We start from the raw sequence: 20701 nt of genomic DNA, 5'->3' as shown, positions 1-20701 counted from the left end.
TAGGGTCATTTAGTGAACCATTCAAATTTGACTATCTTTTAAGTTTTATTGATACTTAAAAACCTACGTGTATTGCTGTATAATGAAAATGATGGTACAAGTGTACCAATTGATGCTGTGCTTGGGTAAGTAGCACTCAGGATAAAATACTGCTCATTACACAGAGAGACCATTACAGCTTGTAATGCAGTAATGTAAGGCAATTGTTACAAATCGAATGTCAAAACCTGTTTAGAATGGAGAGTCTGTTATGTTCTTACACTTTTATTTTTACAAGAGACCCATTTATGGACTTTTTACATGTTTATCTCTATCTGTGATATTTTATCGAGTAAGAAATAAACATTTGATAAAAAACACTATATTTGTTGCCTACCAAGGGAAATGCTACAAAATTCTTTGTATGGTGTATCTACCTCTTGCATTTTTGGTTGAAGGAAGATTCTTTATTTCTGAATTTCAAGGTAATTTTATGGTTGAGATTGTGCTTGCAAGCAAAAGTATCAAGTATAGATCTTATGAGAATTTGATGAAGTGTTAAAAGACAAAAGACAGATGTGTGATCACTTGAAATTATGAGATGTTTGTATAAATGTGCTGACTTTTCTGTGAGTTGACAAAAGTCAGTAATCAAATGTATACACACACAAAAGATATGATGAATTAAAGGATGCTGTTTTACTTTTTCATTTAATACAATTTAAAACAATTTAATTGTTTTTTTTTTCTTCCTACCCAAAGTCTTTGCAGGGTTACTGAATCTGTATCACATTGACTATGTGTATGTTTTATGTACCCTCCCCCCCCAAAAAAAAAGAATAAGTCTTCCTCCATGTTCAAAGGAAATCATAATTCTCTATTCCTATTGCAATTTGTACATGACCAATCCTCATAATAGCTGCTTCATTGCTAACTTGTCTCGCTGTTTTTTTTTTTTGTATTTTGCATATCTCTGTATTAGTGCATATTTTTCATATCTATGTGTTAATGCATATGTTTTATATATCTGTAATAGTGCATATTATACATCTTATATCTTTGCTGCCAATTCATGGCCAGTATCTAGTCCTAAGTATACCTTTGAGAGTTAGTTTGAAAAGGATCATGTCTTCACAAGCTTGAACCTCAGCATGACTTGTATCAATTAGGGAAGAAAAATGTAGAAGTGGACATTTTCTTGCTCAGAATAAATTTTATACTTCCCAGGTAAAAATCATGACGGGAGATATTTGCATTTTGTGGCTATAATAAAAGGTCTCATTGACACTTGTATCGTAGATGCAATGTGACGTCCCTGTAGTTACTTGTAACCTGAAACAGTCTTGAAAATGTAAGAATTGATGAACTGTCAGGTGGATTCCGTCTTCCCTGTCTTTATGTCAATGTAATGGGAAACGTACAAGGGGATCATTTTCATTGCAGATTCAATTACATGGGCTTCAGTTCTTTGCGAAGATTTGAGCGTATCTAGAAATGAATCGCATCAGTATGTGTCAATAGACAGTTTGATTGTGATGCACTCTCAAGTGTGAGGTGTCATGGCTGCTTTGATATGTGCAGCGAACCGGGGCCCTGTTGCAGAAAACTGTGATGATTTTACTATCTAATGATAAATCTGCAACCAATGGTAATCATCCATGATTTCATGGCTTTGATTGGCCGTGGAAAAGTGTTGCAATGGTATGGTATTTACCTTTGTACGCCTTTATTCCACGGCCTTCCAAGGTTCACAGTGAGATTGCATTTGGGCATCAAAATTGTCTTTCCCCTAAAAGTGCACCCTGAATTGCTTTTATTTCCTTAGAGTGCTGAAACGATTTTACGGCATCATTTTTTCCCGCAATTACCAGGAGAAAAAAAGGTCACAGCTATACATTATGCATCCATACATTGTTTCCATGAAAGGAGTGTTTAGGTGTATGCATATGTCACCATAAAGTGTTATTAAAAGCTGCCATATAAGTCGGGGGGGGGGGGGGGGGGGATGGCAAAACCCTTACAACACTGTGGTGATGAGTGCTGCTAACCTTTAAAGTCAGCTAAATTTTTCCAGACATCAAGAATAAGCAATATTGCCCGCTTTTCCAGTGTCATTATAATTTTCAAAAAATGGGATGAAAAAACATAAAAATAATTGTTACAACCATCATTGTTGTTTTTTTTAACATATGGCATGATGAAGCTTGAAGTTGGGGCAGAATTTTTGATTTGTTTGGAAAGATATTTTGCAACATCTTGTCATACCTAGTGCAGCCAAAATCTGTAATAAGTGGAATCTGTGCTATGATTTCAGAGTTTCTCCTTTCTTTTATGAAGAAACAAGATTTGATATAACTTAATATGACTTGAATGTATTTTCAGCAATTTATATTATTATTGATGGTGTAAAAGCAATAAAAGCTGCTTACCAGTGTTTTAATACCATCTTGAGTCTTTCTTTCGAGGTGTAAACAGAAGGTGAAAAAAGGCAAATAGTGGACCATAGTTCGTCACCTCGAATGTGTGTGCAGGCATAGAAGTTGTCTGTCTGGATGCTAATGTTTTGTTTATCAGAGGATCATTATAGAAGTATTGTAGCAGCTGGATTTAGCTTGATACCAAGTTTCGAGATGAGTGCACGTCATTTGTGCATAATTGGTTTCTTGTATTCAACTGGTCAGTTGCTAAGCAGAGCATCAGTCACAATCTTATGTCAATGGGGATTGACAACAGATATGATTTGTGCAAATTGGAAGAAAACAGTGAATAGAGGTGGTTGATATTAGCAAGATATGGTTACTATATATATAATGTTACCCACGTTTTAAAGAAAGAGGAAAACTTGGCCAAAGCAATAGACGTCTTCAGAACTGGAACAGTAATAAGTATGAAAATTGCAGGTAGCAGATATACTCTTTATAGGAAGATTTTGTCACACAAAAGAAGATGGCATATTGTATTATGTCCAGTATTTCCAGGATATCTGTTTGCCAAGCACTCTGTTGGTGAACTGGAGAATATAGATCTCAATGCTGTGATGAATTGTGGCTCATTCATATATATTTCGTAAATATTTCATGTATAACTGAAATTGTCACAAAATTTGTTCTAGCGTGATATCGCAGTAAATGTCAATTCCATTTCATCATCAGATTTTACATATATATATATATATATATATATATATATATATATATATATATATATATGGGCCAATTGCAATTTACTCCATCAGAAAGCATAAACAAAATAATTTTGGTGATGACTGTTTTATAGAGGGAAGTTAAATTTCAGTTTATGTGATCAGTGATATTTTAGTCTTTGAGTTTGCTTGATCATCAAAATCTTCCAAGGTATAGAAAATTATCACAATTTTTTTCAATTCTGCAAAACTGGTAAATTGATGAAATGTATCTGTGATGGACTGGACAGTGAAATGTCACTCTGTTTTTTTCTGATATCATGTCAAATCAAAATTTGGCAATCATTTTTTGGTCAAAAAATATTTCAAGTACAGTAGTACTACATAGAGAATTCTTTTTACTTGAAATTTCAAGTCAAATGACCACACTTCTAAAAAAAAAAAATAGTATCCTTCAACCTTTTGAACAGCTCAGATAATATAGTATTGTAAGTGGTATTGCATATCGTCGCTGGGGCGACAAGACCTCATATCTGCAAAATGTCAAATGTTCAGGAGAGCCAAAAAACATGGCGGCTAAAGCGAAATTGTAACTCAAGAAAATTTCAACTTTTACAGTATCCAAAAAGAAGGTACCAACGGTATGCAGATGATTGCAAACAGCAAGGAAGTAGAGGTTCCTGTCTCCTTGACTTTGACATTTTCCTTATGCATGCTAAAATCGATGGCAGTAAAGAAATTAAGCTCAGTATTTTTGGATTTGGGCAGTAAAGAAATTATGCTCAATGTTTTTGCATTTGGGCAGTAAAGAAATTACGCTCAATGATTTTGCATTCAGCAAAAGGAAAAGAAACATTTCATTTTTGTGTTTTCTTGTCACCATTCAAAATTTCTCAAATAACGATATTGGCAGTGCGATCAGACTTCTTTGCTCTAGCTAGTGTTGACAGATGCTACTTTATTGCTCTGATAAACAAAGGGTCTTTAACGCACTGCACGTGCTTTGGTGGGTGCAAGCTGTGTCTTGTTGGCTTGCCCTAATCCCGATTGTGGTAGGCATCAATCAAATTGACTTTTATAGCAGACGTATAATGAAGTCTGTGTGATAATTGAGATCATCAGAGAGTGAAATTCCTATCAGCGATGAAATTAAGTGGGTTTGCTGGGGTTTTTTTTTAGATTCTAGTTGCAGTATTCAGTGGCAATATGGTGTAAGCAGGGTACTCCTCACTCCATGCATCCAAATTGGTTACAAGGTGCTTACAGTATGTGGTTTCCAATCATGCCGATTGGTTTGAGCCGCTCGCAAGAGGGAGATGTCTAAAACCACCTGTCGATTTCATCAGGAGCAGAGAAAACCAAAGTGCCCTTTAATGAAAAGGGTATAATCAAACAAACAGAACAGAAGAAGTCTCATTTAAGATTAGGAGTTACCCTATAAAAGAAAGCTGTTAGCTTTAATGTTTAATGTATTTTCACAAAACAAGAAATTCAGTCACATCTAAGGGACGAATTTGTATGAGGTACTGATATCATGGCCTCGAAACGCTCCCATGAATTTGATGTACTGTACAAAACAAAGATTTTGCGGAGTTTTTCATGTTGTGATACATGAAAATAACAACGTACAAATACGAAAACATGCCGAAAGAGCAACAAGCCAAACTGTCATTCCTAAAGAATAATAAAGACATGGCAGTGCTAGATTATATGCAACTGTAGTTACTCTGCAGGCTTAGCATGCTGCATTGGCCATGATGTAGCAATGTCTGGGTCATAGCAGCGCACTAGTACAGTTCTTTGAATGCAAATTACAAATTTGGTGCTTTTTGAAAATTTGCCATCACTGTCTTGTGTAGTTCAATGCACTTATTCTAATTGACGAACACGGTGCAGTTTTTTTGTTTGTTTTGATTTTACTCCATCTGCCAAATAAGACTTTAAGAATAAAGAATTTATTCACGTAAAGCAGGATGTTAGCTCGTGTTCAAATACTTCCACCACCCACCATAACCCAAGCCCTCCACATTTTTGATTATCTATCACTGGTGATAAGTGCAAAAACGAATATGTAAAAGAGCAGTGGTGAGTTGTTTTAGTGGAGTTGCAGAGTTGTTTTAGTGGAGTTGCAGAGTTGTAAAGAAGATGTTTCTTGGCAGTACAATCAGAAGAAGTGAACATCTGATTCTAAAAAAAAAGAAAGAAAAAAAAAAAGAAAAGGTAAGGAGCAGTGCTCAGGAAGTGTAAAGATCACATGACCAGAATAGCCTCTTAGAGGGTGCTTTCTCAATAGATGAATATGTGACCCGCTACAACAAAATAGTCCTAAAGTCGGGTGAGGCCGATTATTTGAAAATTGCATGACACAATTTCCTAATCTTTCTGCTTTAAATTGATGTATAACACATCTTTTAAAAATAATCGGCTGTGGAGATATCGATGTTTAAAAGAGAGCATGTCGAGACGTCTGGGAAATCACTGTTTCGAGAAAAGCGCCCTAAAAGATCTCCTTGCGACGCAATCACGCTCAAGGGACACGCAAGTCAGTATTCACCTCCGGACAATAGAAGGTAAGCCCTAGCAACCCCCGAAATGCTCATTCAAACACAGCGTCGGCGGTCTCCTCACCGACCAATCAGTGACCAGGATGCCAGGAGAAGCGGCTGGACATAGCGCAGCTTGCCAGCACGCACCAGTCGACTGGGCGGTGTGCGAGCTTCACGCTTCGGTTAGCGGCAAGCAGCAAATTGACCAATGAGATCACTCTGGTCGTTGTTAGGGGCGGAGCCTATCTGTGGTGCTCAATCCAAATGTTCAAACCCGTTTCTGCTTCGTTGAAACGCCAAAAAACATGGCCCAGAAAAACGCTGTTTTTTTGCCTTTCCTTTCATCATTTTGCTTCAAAATTTCGACAGACGATAGAAGACATGTCAGACTCTAATAATATGTCAAATTCAGAAAATCATAAGTTTTGACCAATTTTGATGCTCTGACTTCAAACTCGATTTTCACGGCTTTGACCCTGCGCGACTTTAGGACCATTTGGTTGTAGCGGGTCACATATTATGGTGTTATCACTTATAGGATGTCTTTATGGTTGAAACATTCTGACCTGTCAGATTTTCCCTTTCTATATCTTTTTTTCCCTTTGCTTCTACTTTACTCTTCACATAAATTTGAAGAAATGATATACAGGAGTAGTGCCATTTGATGTGAGACTTTAGCAGCAAGTTTTCATCTTTTTTTTTTCCCTCCTCAAAAGTCATACAATTCAGTGTTTTCTTTGTTGATGAATTCCTATAGAACCTGCGGCATGCATTCTGATAACAGAAAGTGGTGAGTTGAGGACATGCATTTTACAAGTATGTATCATCCATGGTGATGTGCTACTCTGGGGCTGATCTGATAAGGAGACTTTATCTTTTTTTTGTGCAGTTTCCATAGAAACATAAGAAATGCTCACAGCCAAACATTCATTGTTGTCACCATACCTGCTACTGAGGTGAGAACAATCATTTAATGTTAGTGTTGGTGGACAAGGCCCCGAAGGATGAACTAGCATTTTGCATCAAGTTCAAGACATTTTTGAAATATTCATCACAACAAACTTTATAGCTCTCCATACAGAGTACACATCACAGGATGTCAGTGCCCCCTGTTGGATGACACCGGATTATTCCAAATCTGGGCGCGTAGTGCTCCCCCCTTCAAACTAGAAGATGTGTAACTAATAACCAGCTGCTTGTACGTTCACACCCACCGGCCTTCTAGGCATGTGAATGGAATAGGTCAAGCAGCCACTAAGACACAAACACTGGTGGGAAAAGAAAACTTCCCCACTTGTGTTTCCCCTCCCCATCAAAGAGAAAATTAGGATCATGCATGATTAACATGCAAACGGATCCATACCTGTTTATTGCGGACTTGGAGGGCAGGTGCAGAGTTAGGCATGTTGATAAGAGAGATGCATTGTTTAGGTTGGATGTATTCAGGAGTGTTGAGATTCTTACGCAAAGTAAACAGAAGAGAGAGAGTAAAATATTTAGAGATTAAGAAGAAGAGGGAATTGAGAAATCTTGGAAGTTTTGCCGCATTCAAAATGATTCTTGAGGACTCTTTGATTGCCCGAGTTCTTCTCGTAATATATCTTGGTTTAGCTTGGGCTGAATTTGTCTGTGCTGAAACTCAGCGATATTACAAGTAGTTGTTTATCCTTGATGTTGTAGTTCTGTATTTCGTGTCATGGTAATAAGACGTTTCATCACGACTGCGACATGATGTGTAGATTTATACTCCTTTCCCATCAGGGGCATTTACCCACACAAACTCAATATCAGGAAGCTAGCACAATTTTATTGACTGATATCTCTCGAGTGACATCTCGGGGTGATAATTACACAAATCTTGCTCTGAGAGGAAACCAAACACTCTCCCCAAGGCTTGAATGAACCGAATGAGGAATACAAATGAAGACAAAAAATGGGTGTGAAGTGGTTCAAAACAAGATTTGTGAAAAGTAAGATCTGATGTTAGTATTTGTTATGAAAAAATAATGCTTAGTGATGATAGATACCATAAATAAAATGTTGGGTTTGTTATCTGCATCTACAGTTTATGCACCATGTTCTTTTCACTCACAAAAACAGTCATACATAAACACAAGTTCAGAGGCAATGCAACGGGGAATCACAGAAGTAGAGAGAAAGAAAAACAATATTTCTTGCTGATTTTTGCTTGTAGTGTAGCTAGTGTGTGTTCACATGCTTTGCTTTTATTGAGTCCTTTGTTAGAATTTAGTATCCTTTATTGCAACTTCAATTCCATATTTCTAGCTGTTGACTGCTGTATAGCTTGGTGGGTCCAAGTATATGTATGCTACAGTTTACTTATAGTCCCTGATTTCCCTGGTGTATGTATGAGAATTTAGAACAACTTGTTTTATGATTCTCTGCACCAAAGATGTGTCAACTAGAGTAGCATAATTTGGTGCTGAAGTCTTCCTTTTATATTGCTGAAGGAGTTTTGTGGCCTTGGAACTAGTTTGACACATGGTGGACTTGTTTTTAGCTTTATCGGGGGGGGGGGGGGAGGAAGGGACGGACATACCTGTGATGATGATGCAAGTTTGTGCCATTGCTCCTCTCTTATCTTGATTATGTATGGCATAGCTTTTCTATCGATCGACGTTTATCCGCGCTCATAATACTGCCTTTGATGCTCATCTTCCGTAATGTTTCACTCTGGGGGTGACGGCAATGCAGCAGCAATTAATCTCTCTTTTTTTTTCTCTTTCTTCTTGTGGCTCCTCGCTAAGCTGGTGTGCACCGGCGTGTCAGGCTCCCTGTCAAATGCTCATTGTTGCATTAGTAATGTGGCATCTTCAAACAAGATGTAAAAGGGCTGAAGGGATGATGAGGGCTAAAGGTGATGGGATATTGGTGAAGGATCTCTTGCCGTGAGCCTGGAATCATGAATGGTTCAAGTTTGATGGGGATTTATGTTGTAAGACTATATTTTATCTTATCTTTATCATCCATCTCCCTCTATTTTATATGTCTGTTTTTATAGAATAATTATTTTTCTTTAGTATAATTGCACTCAAAATGAAAGATTGATGCTTATTTAAAGAGAGAGTAGAACTTCACTGCCATTTATTTTGACGTAAGGAAGATCTCAATGCGATTTGCTTCTTTACACCTGTTGTCTTATCTAACATTACACCTAATCATGGCATTAAAACATGAATTTATAATCCCTTTCTTTTTTTTCAGGAAAAAAAAGAATGTTGGCAATCATGCCAGAGGTAACTTCCAGAAATGGCTTCCATTGAGGTGAATAAACTACTGTAGTTTCAAGTAGCATGCATCTCCCATGATCCTCTCTCATTTCCTTCTTAATCTGTGATCATTTTCCACTTTTATCCTTCTCATTTTCTCTTAAATCCTGGAGATTTGGATCAAATGCTGCACCTCTCTTTTTCCTGATGCAGCCTCTTAAAAATAGAAGGAGGTGTCGGAAGCTTGTATGAGCAAAAAAATCAATACATATTATGAATCAATGCACTTTCAGTGCATTTAAGTGCATGCAGGCCAGTGTGACGTACAAGCTGCCGTAACCGATTCGTTTCCACACATATTCCCATGACACTTTTGTGTTCCAACATGCTGAATATGATGCATGATTTTTTTTTTTTTTTTTCATTTGCATGTGTCACTCTGTGGCTACATGCTTGAAATGTACAGTAATAGTTGAATACTTGTTGGAAGGCTTTGCGGGCAGCTAAAAGAAAAAAAAAAGCTTAAAAATCAGATTTGTAATATGTATACTGTGTTGAATATTCACGGATATGAATATCCAGATATAAAGGACAACTTTTGTCATCCAAACAAAATAACTTCTTTTCAATCCAAAGGCAGTGATCAGACATACTGTGGTAAAGTTTACAAAGTTTCACAATAATGACACTTATGGTTGACTTACTTTCCCCCAGCGTACTGGATGACAAGATCCTAAACATACCTAACCGCTGGTGAAGTTGGATTCTGGAGATCATTGTATCATGATCTGTTAGCTCGGTTGAGAATGATAAGGGCATTGAGTTGCCACTAAACCCATAGTGTTTGAGACAACTTAAAGCCCTTCTCATTCTCAACAAATGATTATTGTTCTGGGTAAAGCAAGTGTTGTGTCCACACCCTTCGTATGAGTACAGTCAAACATTCTTTTAATATCTCAGAAAAATGAAATGTCATGCAATTCCTTTTAAATATCCTCCTACGAAGAGTCAATATTTTTTCAAGGCCCTCAAATCTGGAATTCTGTCCACTCTGATGTGAAATGTAAGAAAACGGTATAAAGTTTTAAGAAAGCTTTCAAGTGTATTTTACTTGAAAGGTATTCTGGAAGTTACCAATATCATTTTCTAAATTTATAGGAGATTAGCATGATAGCGGTGTGTTTGTGAAAATGGCATCTTGTGTATTGTTAACGTGCTGGTGTATGCTTTGTCTGTGTATGCATGTGTGTCTGTGTGAGTGTGTGTGTGTGCCAACGTTTTTCTCAGTTATAGTTTATAGAAAGAAGAGACATAATGCTGTATTTACTTTTCCGGGGTTAGTTTTAAATAAGGCCCATTGCCTTCTCACTAACCCTTTCACTTGATATCTTTGGTTGTTTGTTTGCTTTGTTTGTTCGTTTGTCATATTGTCATGTTATACTTGTCATACCATTGTCACATTTTATGTATGCATGCTTTTCATTAAGTGAAAATAAATGAAAAAAAATGAAATGAAATATCTTGGGTTGGTCTAAGCTTGCATGACTCCACAAAGTGTCATGGAGTGCTAGTCAAGAGAGTGACATGAATACATGTATTTCTTCATGGCTTTAAAGGACAAGTTCACCTTCATAAACATAAGGATTGAGAGAATGTAGCAATATTAGTAGAACACATCATTGAAAGTTTGAGGAAAATCGGACAATCCGTTCAAAAGTTATGAATTTTTGAAGTTTTTGTGCAGTAACCGCTGGATAAGAAGACTACTGCAGTGTGTGAATAACTTAGATGTCACATGCGTACAACAATATAAGGAAAATATAAAGAGAATTTCACAAAATTTCATCTTCTGAAAAAAGTTCACATTCCCCCGACTCGTTACCGACAAATGTTATGGGTAATATTATTCCCCCTGCCTTTAGAAAGAGCCAAGTCAAGTGCTCTTTTATAATGTGAAAAAAGTGAAAATATGTTGAATTTTCTTTATATTTTCTTTATACTGTTGTACGCATATGACTCACAAGCTGTAGTAGTCTCCTCATCCAGCGGTTCCAACACAAAAATTTTAAAAATTCATAACTTTTGCATCGATTGTCCAATTTTCCTCAAACTTTCACTGATGTGTTCTACTAACATTGTTGCATTCTCTCAATCCTTATGTTTATGAAGGTGAACTTGTCCTTTAAAGGTCGTACAGTTAAACTCGCATAAGTCGATCTTCTCGGGACTGAGCAAAACACATCGACTTAGGGGAGTTTCGACTTGTGCGTAAGTCGAAAAAAAATCGACTTACAGTTACACCACGCGTACACATGTATAATGTACATGTATGTTGTCTACTCTGGAGCTGAGAGCTGGAGCGGTGTTCCCGATATTTGCCCTTCAGCAAGACACTTTATCCACATTGAATATTACAGTTATTCATTTCAAAAATGAAGAGCAAACATCTGACATTTATTCTAGCATCTTATGGAGCCGATTGTTACCGCTGTTCATTTCCAAACTGAAGGCAAACATCCGGCTTTTTTTTTTTTTTTTTTTTTTTTGTGGCCCGGCATGCGTTTTTGGTGACCCCGGTCGCGTATTAACCATTCGCGAAATCGTGATTCGATTCGCGAAAAGACTCCGCTAAGTATATAAGGCATAGATCGCGCGCTACACTCGGCAGGGGCTACGTCGTCCTTTCACCAGGTCTGGGTAACGGAAACCAAAATCTCGCGTGAGTTCTTGCATTACCTATCGTTAATGTCAACGAAACATCGTTAATTTGCGCTTGGGATCGTTACTCATCGTTACTACAAACGTTAATTTTCCCGATCGTTAGTTTGCGTTAATAACGATTCAGGTGAAACCGCTTGCGTTAATGAAACGTTAATGTTTAATTGACGCAAAAGTTTCTTTTGGTAATACTGTATGTAAACAAAAACTGACGTCTCGTGATTTTGACAGTGATTTATTACACAATAAAATCTTATTCGACTTAGGCACAGTGAATTCAATGGTTTTTCCGTGAAAGTGTTCTTGGACTTTCATCGACTTAGGCGAGTATTCGACTTAAAAAATTCGACTTGTGAGTGAATTAATACACGTAAGTCAATGGGGAAAAATCGGGACTTTTTAAAATCTTCGACTTGCGCGATTATTCGACATATGCGACGTCGACTTAGGTGAGTTTAACTGTATATCCCTTTTGCAAATGTCATTCATTTTTGCATGGTTGAAGAATAATGTCTCCCAGCATTGTGTACGAAATCATGGTAATATATGTCAGAGATAAAAATGAAAGAAAGAAATGAAAACTAACCCCATAATATACCAGCTTATGAATGGAATCTAATTTTCTGGGTTGCAGATGGTAAGGATGAACAAACTTTAATAACCATACAACTTTTTGAACATATCCGTATAACTTCTAAACATGATGTGTGATTTACCTCAAACTTTCCGCATTCACTGACTGGCACAGACATGTTTGGAGAAACGTTCCTTATTTCTGTCAGGACTAATGACAAACCATTTCTTCGAAAGATGAATGTATCTACAAGAAGTTTTACAGCTGCGTCAGATTTTTACCAAAATTATTGACCTATACACAGAAGAAACTCTCAGAAATGCAATGACATACATGTGTACCTGTAAGTGCATTACCCAGTAGTCTTCATCACCCGACCCAGAAGTTTTAGGTTTAAACTGTATTTTGCATTTTACTGGCCTCCGTGACAACTCTATTTCGGTGGAAAGATGAGCAAAGAAAATGGGATTCCATTGGAGTCGAACCTGAGACCTCCGGATCCCTAGACCGGTGCTCTACCGACTGAGCTGTAGAAAGCCCTAGTTCAGTGTTCGTCCCAGAAACCCTTAATTCTCAATGCTCGGGTGGTCAGAAGCTATAGCAGTGTGTTTGTGTGTGACACACACGCACACACGTAAACCTGGCATAAACCCGAAGGATAATTCAACTTGGGGATAAATGCGAGGGAGCACGGAAGTGATGCAGCAGTCAGTGATTGTCAGTTTATTCTGTCTTTATTTGTTACAACTCTATTTCTATACATCCAGGACATTTTTTATGTAAGTGTTAAGACTGAGCACAATAGCAGGTATACATAATAGCTTCCAGTTTTTTACTGTTAGGTATGCTTGGTGTTTCACTGTTCAGTGTTGATTGTTGTATGGTTTCACATCACGACGTTTCACATCAAAATGTTAGATGAATTTCATGAGGTGGGTGTTGCTTTTCAGCCCAGACATTGAGATTAAGGAAGCTTGCTATTCTGGTCATTCGAACAGTGGTGAATATGAAGAAAGGCCCCAAATAGGGTGCATTTGTGGTTGTGTGGGACGACTGAGGTCCACGGAAAACCATGCATAGTCTGCGCATTATCACTAATGAGCTGGGTATGAATTGCGCCTGAACGCGATAGCGGCAACATTTTCGCGAACGAACACTGATATTCCATGCACATTTTGCACATTATTTTGCATAAGAACTATGCAAACTACACAAAAATTACGTAAAACAGCACAATACAGGGTAAACTTTTACCGGAAGCCAAGTTTTGAGCTGCTCAAAACTTGGAATCTCGCAAAGCGCCAATCCAGCGCACATCAGCGGACAACTACGAAGGTTCCACGTCAGACAAACCCATGAAATGCACAAATTGTGCATGTATCACGTAAGACTCAAATTTCTTACGTGATTCATGCGTTTACGCAACTTTTGGGCAGTGTGACCGGGCAAGAGGCAAGCCAGCCTTGCAAAACTTCAGATACCGAGAAAATACTTGGCTTTTGAAGAGAAAATTGGTGTTAGTCTTCAATCCCGCACGAAGTCCATTTCAAAATGTGGCTATGGATACCAGCACAAACTTTGATCTGTAATGTGATGAGACCTGGCTTCTCCTAATTCTGTCAAGAAGTGATAGGGCTCAGGCTGGTCCATTTAATTTACATGTGTGACCCCCTGTCCACATGAAAGTCAGTTTATACCTAAACTTGATAAATAAACGACGTATAAAGAATCGCTGTATAGCCAACAGACCATTCAGATGCTAATCTCAACCATTCTGGAAAATGTCATTTAGATGTGCAGTTTCTCACTGCGCATACTGTTATGGTCATGAATGACAGATGGGGTTACCTTTTGTGCACGCTCCCATTAAGCCCCGCACACTTGTAGTGTTCCATGGTCGCCAAACATTTAGACGCACAATAGACATGGTGGAATGTTGATTTGTTATCGAGTTATAGTTCGAAACGATGCTTTGACAGTCGTTTTGCTATACATTGTTTCATTAGTCAGCATTCAAACATAAAAAATTCATCGTAAAGCTATACTGTTTTGGTATAGATATTCCGTTCTAGTATAGATTTTTTGCATGTGGACACCCTGTTAGACTCATGTGGTAGTAACAGAGGTCATACAACCTCAGCAGGAAATACGAAGAAGTTCCTACTGATCTGCTTTCTAATAATTCCCTCCTCCTCCCCCCACCCCCCCCCCCCCCAAGAAAAAAGAAGAATACCCCCTGAAAAATTATAGAAATGGGATTCTGGTTGTGACAGAGAAATACATCTTTCCCTTTTATTACCTCCGCCAAGGGAGGAGGTTATGTTTTCGTTACCATTGGTTTATTTGTTTGTTCGTTAGTTCGTCTGTGTGCAAAATAACTCAAAAAGTAGTCAATGGATTGGGATGAAACTTGCAGAAAAGGTTGAGAATGACACAAGTAACAAACCACTAACTTTTGGTAGTGATCTGAGAATTTTTGGGGAATTTATGAAGGATTTTTGATATTTTGGCAGGTAGGGTCAATGAACTTGGGAGTTCAGGCTGCGCATATTTGAGGTTTGAATGTGCGCACTAAAGTGCGTGCTCTAGTTTCTGCTAGGGCGAGGCACGCCTTGAGGGTTTATGATGTAACAAAGGCTTCTATTCCATTGGGAAATTGGGCAAGTTTTCAGCATGTATACATATTGGTGGAAATCACTGATCTCTGTGGAAGAGCCCAAAGAGCTTTTCCCTAGTGGTGGAGAGGAGAAAATCTCTTTGGGAAGACATCAATGGAAATTAGCTGCTTGGTGGAAGTCTGCGCTCTCATAGTGCTTTTCTAGTTTTCATTCAATTGACAAGACAGATTTGTGAGCCTTGGGTAGCACGACGATCACGTTTTCAGGTTGTATCAAGTACATATGTTCTATTTCTGCATAACAAACAACTTCCATATCTGATGGCTAAATTACCCGCATCAGACTTCATTCTTTTGTAAACTACGAAGTCCTACAAATGATAACTGCCATAATTTCAATGTTAAAGCAGGAAAACTGTATTTGCATGGCTGGCGGGACAGAACCTTTCATAAGGTTTGCATGTTGCAGAGGAAGGTTTCTACTGGTTTCTCCCATAGACTAAAACCAATTAGCATTAAAATTGGCTCTTCTAGATGCTATAAATATTTTTTCTCTTCAACCAAACATCTTCTAATTTTGCTCTGTGTTGTTCACAGAAGCCATAGGTTGTGAGTTATTAGCCTATTACATATTTTCCCTCTGTATTCAAGTTTGATTTCTTTTCTCTGTACCGGTATTCCGGTTTTCGCAAAATTTTCTTATGGGTCTGTCAAGGCATTAATAGGGAAAAAGGGCTACTGGGTCCTAGAAGCTTAAAGGGGCACTACAGTTTAGCCTGTGGTCTATCACAAATTCTAGTACATTACCTCCCAGCCCCTCACTTATGGGGGAGGGGTCGTCATGTCTCTCACGTTTTGATCAAGGTCTGACACAATTTTCATGTTCTGTCGACGTGCTCTACCAATTAAATGTGGATGCCAAGCAGTTTTGACGCACGTTTGTGCCCACAGTACATCCAGCTTTTATACCTGGGACCTTCATACATTTTGGCTTCTTCTATGGCATACTTGGCCCAATTTTTGTAGATGTAGCATTTTGTCATCTGATGCTCAGATTTGAACGAATCTCCCCTGCTGGTCCCGGCTTTTGAATGTTCCTTTCCAGACCCCGCATGCCACGCCAGGCTGAAGTAGAAAGAAAATGAAAAAAAAAAAAATACAGTGAGCTCTTACAGTGGTTTCTCCCCTAACATTATTACTTGTCAGTCTGCTAGATACAGTAAAATTTTTCATTTAAGGTTCACGCATGCTGCAACAGGTTCCTCTTATCAATAGTTTTAGTTTTGAAATTAAAGTCAAAAAGTTAACAAAGAGAGTGATTAATGAACTTCATCTTGACACACTGATGGGAGATTTGTGAGGTGGTGATGTCATCACTTTGTCTGTGCATCTGTGGTTTGGACTAACACTGCAATTTGGGTGAAAAGTTTTATACTTTAAGATTCTGTGTTAATTTTAACCTGTCAAGGACTGACTGTTGACTGATTTTGCTCACAACACGCATTTCTCATAGACACCTGCCCGAGTATACTCGGGACTCATCTTCAACAGGCTAAAGATTTTAATTCAAATTTTAATGCATTTTCTGCCATTCTCTTGGGTTAATTTTACTCTGTATTCCTACCACAACATGAAAATGGATACAAATTTCAATCTAGCATATCATATTGCGTGGAAGAGTAGCAAAAGTGTGTAGTTCTGATGTACATGTGTATGTAACGTTTGTCTTAAAAAAAAAATCTAAGATTTCCACTCAGAAGGACTTCCCTATTCCTGATCAAGATCAACCAGCTTTTAAATGTAGCTATTGATATTTTGTATTCACTCTTTAGTATGAAGTCTCCATCAGCAGGAAAAAAGCCATTACAGAAATGATCGTCTGACTCGGTGTTTGTTCCGACTGAATTCTTGTCTTTCAAGACGGGGAGACCGATACCTCTGACTCTTGTGCCTGATGACACCCAGGTTCTTTGCGTGTCCACTCATCCTCAGGATAACACCAGTTTAATAAGTGCATGTTTTCATCTTTAACTCCCCAGATTTGATGGTGGTGGGAAGAGTTGCTTTCGTTGTTGCTTGCATTATTCATCCTGGTAGGATTTGATCTTTTAAATGTTGAAATCTAAAAGGTTCTCTTATCTAGGAATTCTTTTGCTAATTTTTTTTTCTGAGGGACAAGAACCCATAAATGATGTATTCTTGTGATTTTGTGAGGAATGGCTGTTCTGTGCCATCTCAGTGACAATTGACCATTCTTTGTCATCTTTGCCCTCGTAGCTATATCCACTTTTGTTGTGCCAGCTCGTGCACATAATTCGCGAGAAATCTTGGCGGATGTACGTTTCCGCAGGTTGCGCTGCAATCCACAAATGCCCAGAGAGTGCCTTCGCAGAATTGTGGAGGGAGTCACAATTGAAAGACGGAAGAAAAAAAAAAGAACAGAGAAAAAGAAAAGAAAATTGATATATACCTTTTCATCAGTGGTATATTGAGCGATATCAAGACTTATGCATTTACCAGGGCAGTGTGATGGTTGCATGGTACAAATGTATTCTTACTTGTCTCTGAAAAGGACAGAGCTGAAGAAAGTGAGTTTCTATATGTACTTCTTTGTTCATGTGTTCTGTGTGCGTGTGTGTGCATATGTGTTTGTGTGTATGGTTGTTGGTGTTTTTTGTTTTTTGTTAAACTTGGCTGACAATTCTTAGCTGCGATGATAATGCGAAATGTTTTTGCAATCTTAAATGTCAAATTGGGTCTCTCTCTTTGTGTGGGTACTTGGAAGAAAAAGAGCAGTATTTACCACAGTTTGTGACATTTCATGCTAAGAGGGCATGGACATAGAGGCTATACTTGGTACAACGACGATGCTGTAGGTCAGCAAAGTTCAAACTATGGCTTCACAAGAATGATTGTACTTTGAAAAAGAAAAGATTGCAAGAAAGAATGAAAAAGGAAAATTAATTTTAATACCAATGTTCTTTTCTCTTTGTATTGGTTAATCTTTACATTAAGCTGTCTTTAATATTTGTGTATGATGTACAATTATCTGAGAAAAGTAAAACTTTTTTTTTTTCAAATATAAGTTAAGTAAGACTTCCTGATATATTGAATTAAGCTATTAAGCATGATATTATGTGAGTGTCAGTGTAGTATTATGTAGTATGCAAAGCTGTCAATTTCAAGGCTGAAGAATCACAAGAGTGACGATCTTCCGTGTACTGATCCGGTGGCAAAAGCTCGTTAATCTTCGGCCCAATGCACTCTCTCAAGCCACATTTTCTGTCACGTCGGGACAAAAGAAAAAAAAAATGGCTAGATTCACCCTCTTCCCCTCCACGTTGGCTGTTGTTTTCTTTTCCTTCCTTGTTGGAGAATGGTTCTCCTGTGAATACGTCTTTTTTTTTTGGTGTTAAATGTCTTCTTCATCTTTCACAATCATGAATGCTTGTAAAGCAGGCTTTTGGCAGCACGTAATTGTATCGCTCTCACTGACAGATGCCCAATGGGTTGTGTGGTCTATTTGGTTTGTTTGTGTGTATGTGTGTGTTTGTGTGTGTGTGTGTGTGTGTGTGTGTGTGTGTGTGTGCCCGGTACTCTATATGTCAAATATCACACATACGGACTTGTGTAAGACAATATCTTGAGTCGTTAGTTTGACAAGTGTTTGTCTACTTGCATCAGTCACCAAGAATAAGAATTCAACTAAGTGTTGCGCATGTGCAATATGGAGAATGGAGAATATCTACATGTTTCGTAGAAGGGAGAACAGCGCTAACAATATCGAAAGTTTCATCAAGGTGCAATGTGGAAGGAACAGTAGTTGCATTAAGTGGTGGTTGATGCTAGATTCTCATTTTAGTAAGAAGTGTTTGATAGTGAAGAGATAGGTTGACACATGTACATTCGCAGCTGTTTAGATGTGTGATCTTTGAATTCGATTTTCCAAGGAAACGTGTATAAAACAATGTTTCTGAGTGATATGTCTTGGGTTCTATCCCTTGGCTATCAGCACAATGATTTTTTTATTTTTTCAAAGTGTACGAACTGTCTATTGCGTTTGTTATCACAAAAATAAAAAAGCAAGCTTGGATGAGAACTCGAACAACATTTGGAGCCAGGCAAGAAATGAACTTTGTAATGCTTATTCAGTGTATTTAGCATCAACTTGGTAAAGGTCCTAATTGATGTAAGCATTCCTATCTTCACAATGTTTTCATCAGCGAAGAGTCTTATCAAAAGGTCACAATGTCAAAATTTGCCGGAACTGACTGTTTTTCACACTCAAAAAAGCAACGTTTGAAGCCCTTTGTGGCAACTTTGGCAGAAATTGCCTTGAATACGACATCACCTTTGTGCTTGAAAATCTGTTTGCTACACTTTCTGAAGTGACATTTAATTTCACTCTCAATCCCAGGTAACTGCGTCTCTCCCTTCCCCCTTCTCCCTTATGCTTTTATGATGCATACACAATGCACAATTCATTCCGTCTGTGTTGTGACATGCAAAGTTCAACCATCTTAACCATTGTGTTCACCATGTTTTTATTCCTCTCTCTTTTCTTTTTCATGCTCTTCATTTTTGGAACATCTTCCCTTCGTGTGTTCTGTGATGCCTGTCACCGATAACAGGTGAGTATCTTTATTTTCTTGGACGTCTGTTTTTTTTTCGTGCATTGTGTGAACACCATTTCACAAAGTGCAAGTGGAGGATGTCTGCAATAGGCGTGATACACTCCAACCCTGTCTGCACCGAAGGCTGACCTTTATTAAAAAAAAAAATAATAATAGTTTTATGAAGTTTATGAAAAGATGACATTCCATTGACTTTTAGAAAGAGCTGAATAGTGCAGTCATAGAGCATTTTGTGTGGTTGTTTATCAAGAATGTATCATATCAAAGAGTGTTACTTTCCATTACGTGTATGTTCACTCACTGAACAGACAAATCATTTTCTTTCCAGTCACTTCTTGTTTTGTGTGTGGATTACTTTGGTTCTGTATTATGTGGGAGTATGTGTATAGCTATATGTGTGTATATGTATGTGTGTGTGTTTGTCTTTGTTTATGTGTGTACGTACAAGCCATCAAGCATATTCACTCAGCTACCAGTAGTTGCAATGGTTTTTGATGTGATTCGGATAGTGAAGCAAAAACCATTTTTTAAAAATGTGTTTGGACACAATATTTGCTACTACAAGTGAGATTCAAATCGTGATCTGCACGCCACTAACCACGGCACGATTTGAGGCGCGACTTTTCTTTGTGAGCAGGTGCAATTGTAATTTTTGTGTTCAGTGTCTGTGTGCGTGAATGGACCTACAGTGGCCAATCGATGTTTCAAGAAATCAAATGCATGTGTGCCTCGACACTATTTCAACCACACTCTTAATCCTTCTAGCCAGAACTTCTTAACCCGTTGAGGATGGGCTGATTTTGCTATTAACATGCATTTACCATAGACACTTGCCCGAGCATGCTCGGGACTCATCCTCAACGGGGTTAAGATGCCACCGACTTTGAACATGTCCCAATTCAGTTCAATTCAATTCAATTCAATTCATTCATTTTCATTCTCATTTTTCTTCCAAATGGTTAAAGCCTTCATACTTCTTGAAGAAATATTGGATGCTAATTAGTTTTCCCCTCATCAGTGGAAAAGGCCAAAAATGTGACAACAGATACGTCTGTACCAAAGGTAGCGAAATAGGAGCTGTAATTTCACAGTGAATGGAAATAGTCATTTCATGATAGCCTGGGTGTGCATTGGAGGAATGAAATGATCTGCTATGAAACATGATACATATCTGATCATGTGTGTTATGACTTCACATGAAAGGGCTTATACATATTATTTCTTTGGAAGGTACATGCATGGAGCTACTCGTTTGTAGCTC

The 20701-nt window shown here is 38.0% G+C and overlaps 1 protein-coding gene across 2 annotated transcripts in view; it reads left to right on the top strand.

Moving 5' to 3' along the window:
• Positions 1-20701, top strand: part of LOC139717241 (sushi domain-containing protein 4-like) — a 460810-nt gene that overhangs the window by 110449 nt on the left and 329660 nt on the right. The gene's annotated exons all lie outside the window — the stretch shown is intronic.

Source organism: Diadema antillarum, unplaced genomic scaffold (genome assembly GCF_040938485.1).
Source record: "Diadema antillarum isolate AM-2024a unplaced genomic scaffold, OU_Dant_1.0 scf00000007, whole genome shotgun sequence".
In the NCBI taxonomy this organism is placed as follows: domain Eukaryota; kingdom Metazoa; phylum Echinodermata; class Echinoidea; order Diadematoida; family Diadematidae; genus Diadema; species Diadema antillarum.
This window is presented reverse-complemented; position numbering and strand designations above follow the sequence as displayed.